Source organism: Dryobates pubescens, chromosome 13 (assembly GCF_014839835.1).
Source record: "Dryobates pubescens isolate bDryPub1 chromosome 13, bDryPub1.pri, whole genome shotgun sequence".
NCBI classification, from domain to species: Eukaryota; Metazoa; Chordata; class Aves; order Piciformes; family Picidae; genus Dryobates; species Dryobates pubescens.
Genome location: NC_071624.1, coordinates 2,524,092 through 2,540,228, shown reverse-complemented (window position 1 = coordinate 2,540,228; position 16,137 = coordinate 2,524,092). Strand labels below are relative to the sequence as shown.

The 16,137-nt window shown below is 36.6% G+C and overlaps 1 protein-coding gene across 1 annotated transcript in view; it reads left to right on the top strand.

Annotated features, from left to right (window-relative positions):
• CLSTN2 (calsyntenin 2) overlaps positions 1-16,137 on the top strand; it is a 395,403-nt gene that overhangs the window by 148,843 nt on the left and 230,423 nt on the right. The window contains exon 2 of the mRNA XM_054166362.1: positions 8,895-9,017. The gene's annotated coding sequence lies outside the window, so the exon portion shown is untranslated. The remainder of the gene's footprint in view (positions 1-8,894; positions 9,018-16,137) is intronic.

The window sequence follows — 16,137 nt, the reverse complement described above, 5'->3', positions numbered from 1 at the left end:
TGTAACAGTAAAGGTTGATGAGCACTCTTGAAGATGTGCTGATATAAACAGAGCCAATTGCCAAATCCCTGCATCAGCCTTGTTAAATGCATATTTACATGATGATGTGGTATCATTTCTGCATTTATGTAGCTAAAGGCACTTTCCTGGGTTCTCAAGCTTGATACAAACATTCAATTAGTTCTGCTGCTTCTTGTTATACTTTTATGTATAACAGTTTCATTGTTTGTAAATGTTATTGTCAGGTTACTGTGCATGGATTTTGAATGAATGAAGTTTCAAAGTCATCAAAAACTTGGAGTTAGGTATATTTGGACCTTTTTTTTTTGTCCACAAGAGATGCTGGATGATGGGTACGTGTAAGTTTCTAGTTTACGCAAAACTTGCAAACGTTGGATTATTCATCTGAAGACATGATATATTTAGACCCTTCTGCCTTTGCACAGTGGGTTGTATGTGTAGGGTGAGGTCTTTAGGACTTTGATTTATTTGCAAAATGCAAATAAATAAAATTTAAAACTGTGTTTTGCATCATCCCTTTTCTTGTCCTTTCAAGAAGCATCATCAAATAAGGCACTAAAAAAAACACACTGTTGACCCCTGAAAAATATTTTGTTGCCTTACCTTTTGTGATATTATATCCCTTCTGCATTTATGTAGCTGCAGGCAGTTTCTTCTGCATTTGAGCTTATTTATTCCATGGAGTTCTTGACTCCTGTCAGGAAAGCCTGAGTGATCCGATGAGTGCTCACCAGTTTAGCTTTGCCATAGACTACCTGTTTTGCATTAACTGATAGAGAAGGCTCTCATAAAGCTGGTGAGTTAACAGATTGTCATAATTGTTTCCCTTTTATTATTACCCAGCATATTTGCTCAATCATTGATGTGGTTCTATTGTGGTTATCACAAAGCTTAATTTCTTCCTTTCTTGGTTTGTATCGAGGTATATTTTTCTGGTGTGGCTTTTCATGTGTGCTTGCTTTTCAACTGTACTCGCTTGTTTAGTGTATCTCATATTTAACATGTCATATTTTTTACAACCTCATATTTTGGAGCAAGGTGATCAGATTACTTCTCTATTAGGAATTCACATTTTGTGAGGTCAGTGTGTCCTTTGAATATATCATTTAGCATGCAATCAATGGATGAAAGATTCTGATTATTAGGAATTATTTCTGAAGAAAGGAACATCAGAAGAAGAGTATCCAGAGAGTTCTTACTTGAAATTGATACATAGAAAATGTGTGAAGTTGTTGCCCGGTAAGCCTAGGAAAAAAGTCCTCTTTTATGTTAACTGCTTTTTCAAGTAATCATTGGTTATCACCAGGGCAACCTTTTGAATACCAAAAGTAATTATTTTGTGTTGTGAAATCTCTCTGATCTGAAATATTAGGAAAAATTGAAGTGAAACCTTATTTCTTGGAAGTATGTCCAGGAGCTTTAACCTTTACTTCAGATTTCATAGGAATTATACATATAGTTGTATGTTCATATGCGCAAACTTAGATTTTGAACCAAGTTGTAAGAAATATCAGAAATGTGGTTTTAGTCAACCATTCCTTCTGACAGTAGTTGCTAAAGTTAAGGTAATGAGAGAAGCTGGCAGCTTTTTTTTTTCTTCCTTCTTCAAATGGAAACTTGGCTGAAGTCTCCTTTCAAAATTCTGTTGCTTGCTCAGATGCAGATATTATGTGCATAACGAGGAGTAAAACTGACAGGACATGTCTGTCACTGGAATAATGAATATCAAATGATCAGTTTGAAGTGAATGAACTGTAAAATATATAATTATCATTCAGTGTTCCATACCTTTTGCAATAAGAAGCATGAAATGAAATTTGCAATAAAATGTGCAACACTGTGGGACAAAAGCTGATATGTCATGGGTCAAAATCAATCCTAACTATTACCAATTCATAGAAGTAGTGGATAATTAAGGACAAAGTGATGAAGCTGGGAAAATTAGTATTTGGAACTTAGATATGAGACTTCACCAGTTACCCAAAACCCCCTCAGATGTGAAGAAGATGCAATGTCCTTTTTCTTCCATCGTTCTGTCTTCCATTTGACAAGTTTTTCTACGCTGAAAACTCTGAAAGCTCTGAAAACTCTTTACAGCAAGTAGCAGTAATTCAGAAATGATCTGCATAATTATCAAGGAACACTGCTAAGTAATGAATTGAAGCTTGGCTGATTTTAAGATCAGAAAAGAATGCTGAATGAATGTGTAGACAGAAAGAGTACCTAATGCAAGCATGCACGTCAAGCAACATGTTCTGAGCCATTTGCTATTCTAGTATTGTGTAATACCTTTTGGGGAGGGGAAAAAAAGTATTGATTGCATCCAGTCTTTCACTTTCTCAAAATCATGTTTTCTCTGAGGCACATATTTTAGTTTTGATGGTGAAATACAGCCCAGATGTCAGCTTCTAAACAACATGAATACAAAGGGATCATGATGCCTGAGGACTTGGTGTCCTGGCTCTCTAACCATTTATTATGTTGCTTTTGTTTGTCCTCTTGGTAGTCATCATAGCCCAATAACACAATATGATGCTTTACATCAAGATTCAAACCAGCAGTTTTCCATCATCATTTTATTTTGCTTTATTTGCTTTAGTCCCATCACCAGACCTAGTGGCTGGCCCATAACTCATGGGCCGCATGTGGCTCTCACGCTGCTGAGGAGACTCCTGTTCCCAGAATATGTGTACCACCTGACAAGCAGTGGGCTGTGCTAGAAAAGGATGGGATGGCTAATCTTAATGCCTATTGTTGTGAAGAAGAGCAATGTAGGAATCACTGTAGCAGATGTTGCTTGGTTGTCATGAAGTGTGTGAAACGTTCCATCCTACAGCATAGAAATGGAACCTGCTGGCTTTGTTGTCTCCCATCTGTGACCCTGTTACAGACTTTCTGTGGTTTTTAATGATTTTTATCATGTGTTTTTATACAGTCAAGAAAACTAATTGGTCTTGCCGTAGGTTTCTCTTTGCTGTGATGTCCCTTGTACACTGAGCCACAAGTCTAAAAGCACTTTGACAGAAACATGGATAGTAAACAATCATTTCTGAAGGAGGAAAATCAAAAGAAACCTTTGAGTAGCATTTTTAATTGTATTTGAAAGGCTATGCAGAGCCCAGAATGCTGACTTCAGTTGTGCTGAATAACAGAGAGAGTAAAAAAAGTAACCCATACATTCAAGTCCTCTTTGGGTTTCTTTTGTGTACTCAGATATCTCCTTTCACGCATGTTTATGTGATCAGGCTAAAGTGAAACAGACAATTATAAAGAGAGGTTACTTGGAGTACTTCTGGAAAGCTGTCTTAAATCATTGTGGAATTTGATAGACTACTGTTGTTCCTAAAGAGGCTGAGACCTAAAAAGCCTCTTGGCACTGTGGTTGAAGCTGTGTGGGCACGGGAATATGTTTTTTGTTGGTGCAATGTTGTGGTCCAATTCTGGCCAGAACGAAACTCAGTCCTTTGTAATTCTCAAGCCTAATACAGGCAATTTCTGACACATTTTCCATTTGAGCACCAACTGTACTCTACATGAATGTGGATGTGAAGCGGTAGTATTTGCTAATTTATCCATCGTATTTTAAAACTAGGCTGTTGGCACCCTAATTTCTATGACTGATGCATTTCAAATCATATTGAAATTAGGGTACACTCAGGATGTCAAGGGGGAAGAACAGGAAGAAAAAAAAAAAAAGAGGCTGTTTTCAGGTTGAAATGCAGAAGAGAGGTGAGATTTTTGGGAAATGAATAAACTATCCAAGTAGACTGAGTGATAACTCTAGGTGTAAATCAGTAGAAAATATACTGAGAGAAAGAAGATTGCCATGGGAAAGAATAAAGACTGCATTGTTAATGAGGAGGAACATGAAGGACAATTAAATTAAACATTGTACCATAAAGTCGGAGCTGCTTATGATCAGAATCAGTCTCAAAACTTTAAAAATATTTATTTCAGGCCATTCCTAGGTCTGAACAAAGCTTTTAAAATGAAATAACTAGAAAAAAAATTGAAGTATAGCTAGAATATAGCTGAAAATGCAGTATTGTTAGAGAAGCAGGTTGTCTTTATGCTTGACATGCTGATTATATGGGCCCTGTAATTATGTACATTCTTCTGTCTTGGGGAGCTGAAACACATCCTAACTATTCGAACTTCTCTAACACCCACATTCCTATTGATTCTTGGCAGGGAGACAGATTATTATTTGCTTTTAAGTGTGTAGAAGCTTTGGTCAAGGACTTCAAACTAATAAGCAGTTGGCTGTTGTCCCAGTTGGCTGTTGCGCTTTAAGAGACTATAGACAAATCTCTAACAAATATTATCATCATAGATACAACCCTGCTGTAGTGATACCAGACTAGAAGACACTCCCTTGTCATTTTTATCCTTCTCCCTGTGCATTATTTTATCCATTCCTGCTTTGTGCTGTGGTTGAGAAAATGTCATCAGTTACCATCCAGTGCATTTTTGGTAGTCAATAGTGCATTGTGTATTTATGGTAGGCAAGGGTATGTAATCGATATTTTATTAATATACAGGATCATGCAATAAATGCCAGTATCTTAAGGCATACTATGGGGCAAGGTTTGGGGTAAGGATGGACAGTCAGGTAATGGATTTATTTAGAGGTACATTTCAATTCAAGAGACATCTGAACACAAAATATGCAAATACTTGCAAATCATCTTTATTCTGTGTTTCTCTGTAGTGCACCTCTGCCCACACTATTGATAGTTATTTTTACAATAAATAGTTTATTCTCTGGATTTTGATACATGAATTTTAGACAGAATGTCCTAATGTAAAACTCTGTGGTTCGTATATAGCAGATGTGTACCATCCTATGTATATACTTATTGCAGTTTAACAGTGATTCTGACATGTGGAGTCTGTTTGTGGTTTAACCATAACCCTAAAATGGTGTAAGACATCCAAAGGATACATGCCATAAAGTTTTCTTATATTCCTCAATTCTATTTTAGTGTGAATGGTCATGTCTTTTCCTTAACCTTCGAGATTTGCAAGCCTTTGCTTGCACAAACATATCTAGAGTTTATCATTATCTCTCAACTTCTTGCACTCTTCACGCACTTCTTCTCCCTTCTCTTAGTTTCCATCAGGGAATCAAGCACCTCTTTTTGATAATGCAGTCACTATGTCAAAACCAGCATGGCTAACTTGGAAAGAGCAGGGGCCATTATAAAGCAGATTACTGGCCTCTCTCAAGATAGGCAAGTAGAAGATGGATAATTTGAAGCAATAGCTATCCTTTGCATACTCAGACACTCTCCACTGGAATATTCTTCAGCCCCTGCTGTAGGGAAATCTGTAATTTTGAGCAAATAATGGAAAGATGAACTTCAAAACATTCTTCTTAATTAAACTTTTAAATATATGGCTTTGGAATTTAGCTCATTTCTCAAGATTTTCAAATATATGGTCTTGTTTATATGGTCATGGAATTTCAGATAGATTACATTTGTGATGGCACTCATGAGGCACAAAATTTTATAAAGGTTACAATTTCTTTTTAAAATTATTTATTTTAGTCTCATAGTCTAATATGGGTTTTAACTTTGAATTTTTCAAAATACCTTTCTCAGCTGTAGAGTATTGCTTAGGTTCCAGAGACAGAATTGGCATTTTTAAAACTTCAACTTACGTTTTGTCTACAAAGGAAAAACCTGAGTAGTAAGGTCCTGAAGAACTAATAACTTTGCAAATGGGCTCAACAAATGTTCAAAGGTCTGGTGTTCTGTAATGGTAAAAGTGTTAATTTAGGAGATGTCATAATTGAAACTGTTCATAGGAAGACATGCCAGCAATTGGATTTCCCTGGATTTCATATTTCAGGCAATCAGAGAGGCATTATACATGCAGATTTGTTCTTCAGTTAAACAGGGTACCCTGCAGATCTGCAACTCTTCGGTAAGGTCTGTCTTTGGTGCTATTAGGGGATTACTCTAGCTTTTTTGCATAATCATTTAATTTATCTTTTTGTTTCCTATGGCAACAAACTGTCCAGACAAAAATGTTTACTGGTGATCAGCCTTGCTGTACATATTTGGATTATTTATAAGATATTGATATCTAGTCTACGAAACAATTGTGTTGGAATCCCTGTATATACACTTTCATCTGACAAAACTCTTCAAAGGACACTACATTGTTTATAAGGAATGAGGACTACTAGCTTCATGCTGTACTAAATAAATCCATGTTCTGAACAACTTTCAGTCCAAACAAAAAAAGCAAAGTGTAAAGATTTATTCTTATATGTATGTGTAAATTCTAACTGTCCTTTTCAGAAAGTGTTATGTACTGATATCGTAGGTAGAGGGTTACAAAATTTATTACTAGATTTTGTTTCTTTCTAAACAGGGCAGATTTGGGTGGACCAAAGCTTTTCAAAGTTTTTTTTTAAGTTCTTGTTTAATATTGATTTGGTTGATGTTAGAAGTTATATGCCTTCTCCACTCAAAACCTCAGTTTCTACAATGAGCACATTTATAGCTACATAAACTTTTAAGCGTAACATAAATACTGAATGTGTTATTTTACTTTGGAAATAGCCAATAGATTATTTCTTAATATTATTGAATCTGTTAGACAAGTTACTTGAAGCTTTTGACCAAATAAGTTTCTAGTAAGAATGAGCCACTAACAAAGGAATTCTCCACCCCAAATTTTCTCCATTTTCTGTATGTAAACACAGATTTTGATGATGGGAATTGCTATTATTGAAAGACTTTCTTTTGAGGGCCAGAAAATGTGCTTATGGAAGAAGGCTATCTTGTGCAGTCTGTTTTGTGCAAAATAGGTTTTTGTTGCTTAAATCAATACCAACCTAGCTGTAGGATCTCTGAGTAATCTAATGTTGCTAAGATGCACTGATTTTTATGCATTCTTTAGTTAAAATGCTCTCCAAAGAGTTCATGTCTCATAATCACATCTCATAAATCATGTAATTTCTGCAAACCTCATGTTGCCATAACTGGGGTAGGAATTTCACATTATTATTTTATGCAAAATCAGCTCATAAAGCATTTTGCTTTAAATTTATCTATCTAAAAGTAATCCCAGAATATAACTACTGGTGTTTCAGTAATTCAGGCAATGACATGATATGGAAAACTATGTGCATGAGAAGGATGAATAAATTCATTCTTTACCATCTGTCTTTGACAAAGCATGTTTTGTATGTGAAATTTTCCAGAAATTTCTCCATTTCTTCTGTATATAAGGAAACAGCATTCTGTTCTCTGTTGATACAGTCACTCAATATTCTTTTTCTTAACACTGAGAAAGATTTAATCTTGTAAATGCAAACATTCATTTAGTACTTCTACTTTCCACCCTTTTTCAGTTTTCACTGCTAGCTTCTTTCTTTGTGTGTGTTTTTTAGTCTTTTTGGGGGTTTTGTGGTTTGGTATTGGGTTGTTTGGTTTTGGTGTGGGGTTTTTTTTGTGAGAATTCAGACAATTTACAGATGAAGAGGAAGGAAAAGCTGGGTTTGATACTTTAATGTTTAGTTGCATAAGGAGTTCTTCTTTCATGCAGATTCCTATTTACTAGTTCATTGTTGTTAAATTGTATCTGCCTTCAATCAAGAGATCACCTTTTGTTCTGTGCAGTGCACGCCAATCAAAGCCTGTGAGTCATATCAGAGTACCAGAGAAGCATATTTATGTGTCTGGGTGTTCAGGCAAATCACTTACTGAAATAGCAGATACAGAGCACTTCAGCTGCCTTGCAGTCTGGAATCCCAAATGCTATACACAGCTCTGAAATTGCATCCATCACTTCTCATATTTCAACATGGACAAGACTTTTGGCCCTCATCCTATTACATCAACTTGCTAATCTCTCCTATGGCTTCACAGTCGTTACAAGATGAAGAAATGCGAATTCCCTATTTTCCATTTCACCTTTCCCTGACATCCCCAGTTTAATCTTCCCACTGGTTAGCTCTTGCAAATATGGAAAAAACCACCGTGGAGATACTGTGATTTGTTTAGGCTGGCATCATTGTATTACTTAGATAGACGTTCCCAGAACATAACATTCATATTGAGACTGTGGGAACAAAATGATATTTATAAGCATAGCAAAGCTAAACTTCCTACAAAAGAGAAAAGAGCATCTTTATGCTGACCAATAAAAAAAGTTCAGGTGTAAGACAATATAGTGATGTGTGGTGTATCCTCTATTTTACAAGTGTATTTTTCTGTGATCTTTCTGTGTACTTCAGGACCAGATCTCCTAATGTTCAACTGCTGTATTTGAAGGACAGATTGTTCAGAAAAACTTCAAATCTCACACACAGCCTTAGTATAAGTAGATTTATCAAAGTGATTAAAATGTAGCAGTTTGGGTTTTGTCTGCAATGTACAGAGCACTAAAGTAATTTTAGACATCTTCTGAAAAATATTAAATGTTAAGTTGAGTGCAAGTCCAGTTTTCTCACCTTCCCTTCTATATACCTTTGTGTCTTGGCAAGAGTTGTTTTCCTGGAGCCATTCCCTAAATTCAGAGTTTTGCATCTGACAGCAAAAGTATCTGATCCTAATGATGCCTGACAGTTGAGAACACATTAAAAATATGTTGGAAGATGGCTTTTTACTTTGGTGTCTTAATTGGAAAGATGTCTGTAAGTGTTGGTTTTATCATCAGTGAGTTGCAGTACAATAGGCATATCACTTTCATTTAATATTTGAATAGTTATAAAGTACGTTGTGGTTCTTGTTAGTGGTTTTCGAGAAATAACATTAATACTGCATGTATGTTAAATAATGTCTGTTTAAAGGCAAAATGAGTTAAATAGATGTAAAATGGAAATGAAATTAATTAGGCATACTGTTTCTTTCTAGTGAACAAACACAAGCCCTGGATTGAGACATCGTACCACGGAATCATAACCGAAAACAATGACACTGTAATTTTGGATCCTCCGCTTGTTGCTTTGGATAAAGATGCACCTGTTCCCTATGCAGGTAGGAACAGACAATAGCAGTGGCATTTGAGCTTATGGATTGTGTTATGAAGTTATTAGCATTTGTAAGGGAAACATTTGCCACACAGAGATAATGTAATCTGAAGGATGTGTTTAGAGGCTGCATCTGAACATTCAGGACACGGCCGTTAGTCCACAGACCTTGAGAAATGTTGTCTTTTACAATGAATGTGTCTGCTCATTTGCCATGAAGCAGAAGTGATTATAAACAGCATAATAGAGCAGCCTTCCACTGTGTATGTCTTTTAAAATGAAAATACAAGAATTTTACAATTACATTTCCGTTTCCTTTCATAGAAACAAATCGTTATAATTGCCTAAACTAATAATACACAGTTAATGTTCAGTAGTAACAGTTCCTACTTTCTCTCTTCCTGTTCCACTCCCTGGCTATGGATAAACTATGTGACAAATATTTAAAGTTGCTCAAATCTTCTGTTACTCTGTTAGTGCTTTATAACTGTCAAGACTTGGACAGAAAATTTAATGGAGCTTTTAAAGCTTTTTTTCCTCAGATTGCTGTATGATAGATGTATGTCATATAGAAGTTTTTACTTGTATTAAGTCTATTTTTCATGACAGTTATTCTGTCATATTGTGAGTTCCTTAAGCAGAAAATAGTGTTTCTGTATGTCAAGCAAGTTTTCTCTTAAATTCACATTTTCACTAAAAATATTTTTTGAAGGAAAGGGAAAATGTTAAGGCTTGAGAGTTGCTCTGAAGGTCCTAAAAAGATGCCGTTGTTAGGTTATAGTTGTTAAAGAATCTTCATCCTTTATAAGGAAAGGAATTAGTGAAGATTGGTTATTACTACCCATTTTCCCCAAAAAGGTCATCTGTCATAAACTCCTGCTCTGCAAAACAGGGATTCACAAAAATGGTTTTTTTCTGTATTTAACTTCATTTTAATATCAATATTAGTTTGTCACTCATGGTGCCTCACGGTTCTTGGTTGTACTTTTCTTCCTCAACCATATGTGTACTGGGGGCAGAGGGGACTTGGCTAAGTTTAGTGAGAGGTGAAAGCCTCAAATAACATGTATGGATACAGCAACCTCAGCATGAACCACTTCTGCCTGCTGATCGGTTCCTCTGGTATGGAGTTAATTGCTAATGGAGACATAATCAATGTTCATTCAAAGATAAGTAGGCAGCCTCTAACTGAGAGGTAACTAACTCTAATCAGAGGCGTTGTACTTCATACAAGGATGCTCAGGATAAGGTGCCCTTAACTCAGTTTCTAGCTTTTGAAGGAAACAAAAAAGTACTTGTTTCCAAATTCTTTTTTAAATGCATTAAAAAACTAACTGTATGTTTGGGATGAGGCTTTGAATGATAAACAGTTATCTGTAATGTATTTCAGTACGCTTTTTTTCTTTTAGTGGCAACATCCACACACATCTGCAATTTGTTCTTCTAAATCTTTATGGAATAGTGTCGTGTACTAAGACAAAATCCTTGCTAAACTAAATGTATCCATGAAATCTCCAAGTACAGTTCCTTAGGAATGAAGATTGGTTCCTAGTGAAAAAGATGCCCTTTTCATTTTGGTGGGATTTTTCTATTATTATAAATGGATGGTAGGAAGTAGTTATGGACAGTAGAAAGAAGCTATTTACTATGCAAGTGGTGAGACACTGGAACAGGTTGTCCAGAGAGGTTGTGGATGCCTCATCCCTGGAAATGTTTAAGACCAGGGTGGATGAGGCTTTGAACAACCTGGTGTAGTGGGAGATGTCTCTGCCCATGTCAAGGGTCTTGGAACCAGATGACCATTAAGGTCCCTTCCATCTTAAGCCATTCTGTGATTTGATGAATGTTCCATCCCATTGAATTCTCTTGGAATCCTTACAGGGATGTCAACCACCTATGCTACTTCCTTTGAAGGGCCTGGATTCTTGACCTGTTTGGAAACACCTCTATGTGCTTTTATTCCAAGGGTCTTGTCTTTTTAAATTATTGGACTATTTTCCTATTTCTGTTTTTATTTTCTGCTTTAATACAATGTAACTTTATTTGACTTTGTAATATCATTGATTTTATTATAGGCCTTTTATAGAAAACATACAATTTCTTTGATCTAATTAGTAGGAGAACACTGAAAAGAGGTACAGCCACAGCATTAGCAGTATTCAGTAGCTAGACATTTAATAGTATTGTAATGTGGAATTTCTTCTATGGCTATGTTTCATTTAAGTGTGGAGAACTCATTCTATGGTATAATATATCAATCTTCAATTGTACCAGAGTCAGAGCTCCAACAGTTCCTTTCCCATTACCCTACTGTTATTTGTGGTATTTAGTCCAACTATTGTAGGGAAAAAAAATTTAAAATTACATTTTCAGTCTTTTGAAAGATTTTGCACAATTTATTATTTTGTCTTAAATGGATCCAGATTCAAGAATATATCAGAGCAATTTCTGACCTGTGCTTGGATATCTATTTAGATCTCCCTGTACAAGCTATATTGAGACTAAATATACATGGTCTTCCTCTGAAACTACAGAAATACTTTACCTGCAGATCTTTGTCTGGTGCATCAGTATTGATGTTGGCTTATAGATGTTTATTTGAATATCAGTGTGTATTTGACTTTAAAAAAAACACACAAAAAATGAACAACAAAGGTACCCTCCAACAAACAAAAACAAAACCCCAAACCCCAATGTAAACAAACAAACAAAAAATCCAAATTCAGCTCCTAAATATTCTTTCAGTTTTTTTATGGGCATAAATCCCTATAGAAACAAAACTGACCTAGCAACAAAAAAGCAAACTCATAAATTAACAGCCAGGCTGATATTCCTAGGGAATGCTTGTACAGCTGCATAGCTAGATGTTATGTGGGCGCTGTAGTCTTTCTGCTTTTCTTAATTTCTTTCCTTTCAAGTGTTTATCTTACATCAGGGTCAGGCTGAGGAAAATTCAGAGACTTTGTCATTGAAAAGACAGGTCATGGTAGGTGAAATGCATGTGTATTTTGTACATTTATTTACTAACTTATACCTATATGTACTACAGGTATATAAAAGCTATTCATTCCATATTTAGTTCTATAACTTGCTAAAGAGGATGTAGTCCTTTCAGAACCACTCTTGTGGAAGTAAGAGTAGGTAGTCCTTATATTTACAGCTAAGGCAAGGAGAGCTTCAGAAGAGAGGTACATTAGTGTCAAGTCACAAAGGCAGGTTGTGTCAAAACGAAGTGTGCTGGGGCCATGCACTGGAGACTATAAACCACACTGAGTTTTTGTCTCCAAACTGTATACATCGTGTTTTATAAAACAACATTAGTTTTGAGATCTGGGATATCTGCAGGTAGGTTAGCACCGTGGCCTCTGTGATTTTAATGGTGACAGGAGGAGCACTACTGGTAGCAGATATAGCAGATAATGAACTTGCACTGCTCTTTCCATGAAGAAAGGCCCTAGCTTAAAGGAAGCAGGAGAGGTTGGTTGTAACAGAGCAACAGGAGCCTAGCTGTGTATTATCAAAGATGCTTTAAGCAAGTTACTGATTACCTTGCTGTTGCTGTTTGCCCTGGTGCACTGGTAGCTTGTGTGCTTCATGCTTGTCACAGAATCACAGAATATATCTGGTTGGAAAGGACCTCAATGATCGTCCAGTTGAACCCTCAAGCCAGCACTGAATGGTCAACAGTAAACGAGGTCCTCATACTGTTTGAACTCCTCCAGGGACGGTGACTCCACCACCACCCTGGGCAGACCATTCCAATGTTTGAGAACCTGTTCGGTGAAGAAGTATATTTTAATATCCAGCCTAAACCTCCCCCTGCAGCCTGCAAGCATTTTCTCTAGTCCTGTGGCTCATTACCAAGAAGGGGCTGGTCCCACCTAAATAAACAATCTTTTAGCTCATAACTTTGTTACTATGCACAAAAGCAGAACTAAGTTAGTAAGATGCATGTGGTATTCATCAATGATCTTGTCTGCCATCAGTACTTTGGGTTGTTTCCTCTACCCATTCTCATATTCTTTTCTTACCCCCCCCCCCGCCCATTTAAATGTTAGTTGTGGCATAGACTTATTCTAAATTATAAAGCAATTTTTGTTTTCTCTTCTGAACACTTTCACACTGTCCCTAATACCTGTGGGGTTTTGTCATCTTCATGGCTACTAAGGTAAGTCTTTCATTAACTGTCTTGTCAGCCCTTTCTAGTACTACACACATTATGTTGCATGTCAAACCCCTATTCAAGGAGGGGTAACAAGAGAAAATTACTATAATCTGCACTTTTTTCCTCACTTCTGTCTAATGTTTAAAATCATGGGTGGTGATGGGAGGAATAGGAATCATTTGTATTGCTTACCCTCTGAACCAGTCTGTGGGAGGACTAACAAGAGACTAACAGGTCTAAATGGGGCTGTGAAAATGCTGGCTGTCAAATGTGATCAGCCTATTTCATAACTGGAGCGTGAAGACTCCCACAAGATAGCTATGAAGGGTCTTTGGTGTCTCTTTATCTTACAGATTCATTGTGATTATCTTACGAACATATTAACTTTCTCTTTTTCACACAAGTACATTTTTCAAACCCCTGGTTTTTAAGAAAAGCTTGAAAATGCTGTCATTAAGTGTGAGAAATAATATGAGTAGCTTTTCCAAACTTCAGTTTTTCGGTTCTTGACCTGAAAGGGATATTCCTTAATCATGGGGATTGAGTCTTATCTCCTATGAAACCCTATAAAAACCAGGGGCAACTTGAGTAAGTTCAGTGGATTATATTTACATCATAAAGTTTTTCTTCTACCACAGTAGGGCAAAGCAAGTAATTTAAGACAGCATGTTACGCACACTGGAGTTAAGGTACAACTGATCTTTAAAATAACTGGACTCTCCACAGCAGCCTGGAGCCTTTTACAGGGTATCACAGGAAAACAAACAAACCAAAACAAACCCAACCCAACCAACCAGAAACACCAAAACAACAACAAGCAAAAACCAAACAGCAAAACCAAAAACCCCAAACCATTAAGAAACTGCAGGACCTGTGGAAACAAGTTATGCCTTCTATCCTCTTCAGTGTTGTGTACATTCACTATGGGCTTACTTATTATTTGTTTTGGGGAAATCCATTGGAGGGTTCTCTCTAAAAGAATGTAATAAAACCCACCCAAAATGAGGCTTCTAACTTTAACCAGACTTGCACCAGTCTGTGTGGTCAGTCATGAAACACAGTCAGCTACCACAAGCTGGTTATGAGGCTGGAAATCACAATCAATGACTTTCAGACTTAGGAGTGATTTGGCTAGAAACATGGTGAGATCAGCTCTTTCTGTGATAGCAAGAAGCCCTCACAAAATGCTGCAGGATTTTGGAAGGCTATTTGGAAAGGACATCTGCATTAATAACAGCAACTCCATTTCATCAGCTATGTTGTGCAAAAAATGTATCTGAAACTAACTTTAGGATGTCTCCAGTCCATCCTTCTGCCCAAGGCAGGACTCATTATACCTGTGTCATCCTTGATAAATAGTTTTCTGTCCTAATCTTAAAGATCTATAGTGACAGAGTTACAAAGCTTCCTTGGGCAATCCATTCCACGCTTCACCATACTAACTGTTTTTCATGATGCTTAACCTGAACTTTCTGTACTGCAGTTTTAGGCCATTAGTTTTTGTCCTATCCACTATAGCTAGGCAGAGCAGATTATTCTCACTCTTTTTTTTCAGAAACAACCTTTTACATTACTCTCTAAAAGCACTGTGCTCATCTCAAGCAGCACAGGGATGGGGGAAGCTTCATCTACTCTTGTGTTACTGATGCAGAGAAGTAGGAGGCAACTTTCAGAACGGTGAGATGACAAATGCCCTTAGCTTAAAATTGAAGAGCCTGACTACATCATTTTTAGGCCAATACACTTCCCGATGAGTACAATGTCTAGATAATTTTAGCACAGTGATTTGAGCTCATTAAGTCTTAAACTGCTTTTATGCTCTCGATAGCCTTTTAAAAGAGGTCTGCTGTGTGTCTTCAGGTGTGTCCGTGACTCCAAACAGGCAAGTACTCTCTATCTTTGAAGCAGCTGCAAACCAGGCTTCCTTTACAGGTGGAGTCCCTGTCTCTACATTTTCGCTGAGCTAAAACCATTGTAAAAGTTGGAGAGACAACAAGAAGGATGTCTGAATATTCCCTGAACTACAAACTGCATCCACAGACCCTTCCAAACCATCTTTGTTATTTTAGCAGTTCAGAGGAGCATGTATTCTCAGCTGCACCACAGCAAATCCGGTAGTTGCCAGTCAACTTACAGCCAGGGGCTGAACACAAAATCCCATTTCTCTGCTTCAAACCGCGAAGCTGTCTGGCCGCCTTGTTTGTTTATTTTTAGTGATAAGCAGTGCCATTAATAACCAAAAGAATCTTCTTGGGACAATGCAGAAAATATGGAAAATATTTTTCAAATTGTGACTCTGAATTTATTTATTTATTTTTTTTAACTCACAGTCAGCCAGACTTCAAACATATGATGCCCAGAATTCACCAGTGTTAAATATTATGAATGAGCAAAACATATGAACTGTAATTGAAGCCATGGAGTAATGAAATTGTTTGTAATAAGTCTCCTGCTCATTTTTTCAACTTAATAAATGTAGTTTTCAAAAATTTAATGTACCTTAATCAGTTAAGGCTGTAGCCTATAATCACACAAAAAAGAAGCTTTTCACGTGGGTCATAACCAAAGTTAGAGTGGAAACAGATCAATCCCAGGGTGGCTCCTTTTGACCTAAGGGACACTGCTTGTCATCCAGTAAAATTAGAGTGATAAATGCTCCAGTTTCAGATTAAGATTGTACCAAAAAAAAAAAAATAAAAATCACTCTGACAGTGACCTCTGTTGGTTAGTTCTTGAAGTTCAGAGATGAGTGTCTTGAGTGTATGATGGGATTTTTTATTGGTCTTGAGGTTTTTACCAATTAAGTTTTATTGCTTTCATCATTTTGACAGTGGTGAAATCAAGGTAGGCAACATTAAGTGTCTCAAAAGACTAAATGTTCAAGATTTCAAACTGTTCTAACAGAAGTTTCAGTAGCTGCTGAGTGGTCTGTCATTTCAGGAGTAAATGCTTAGGAGGCAAA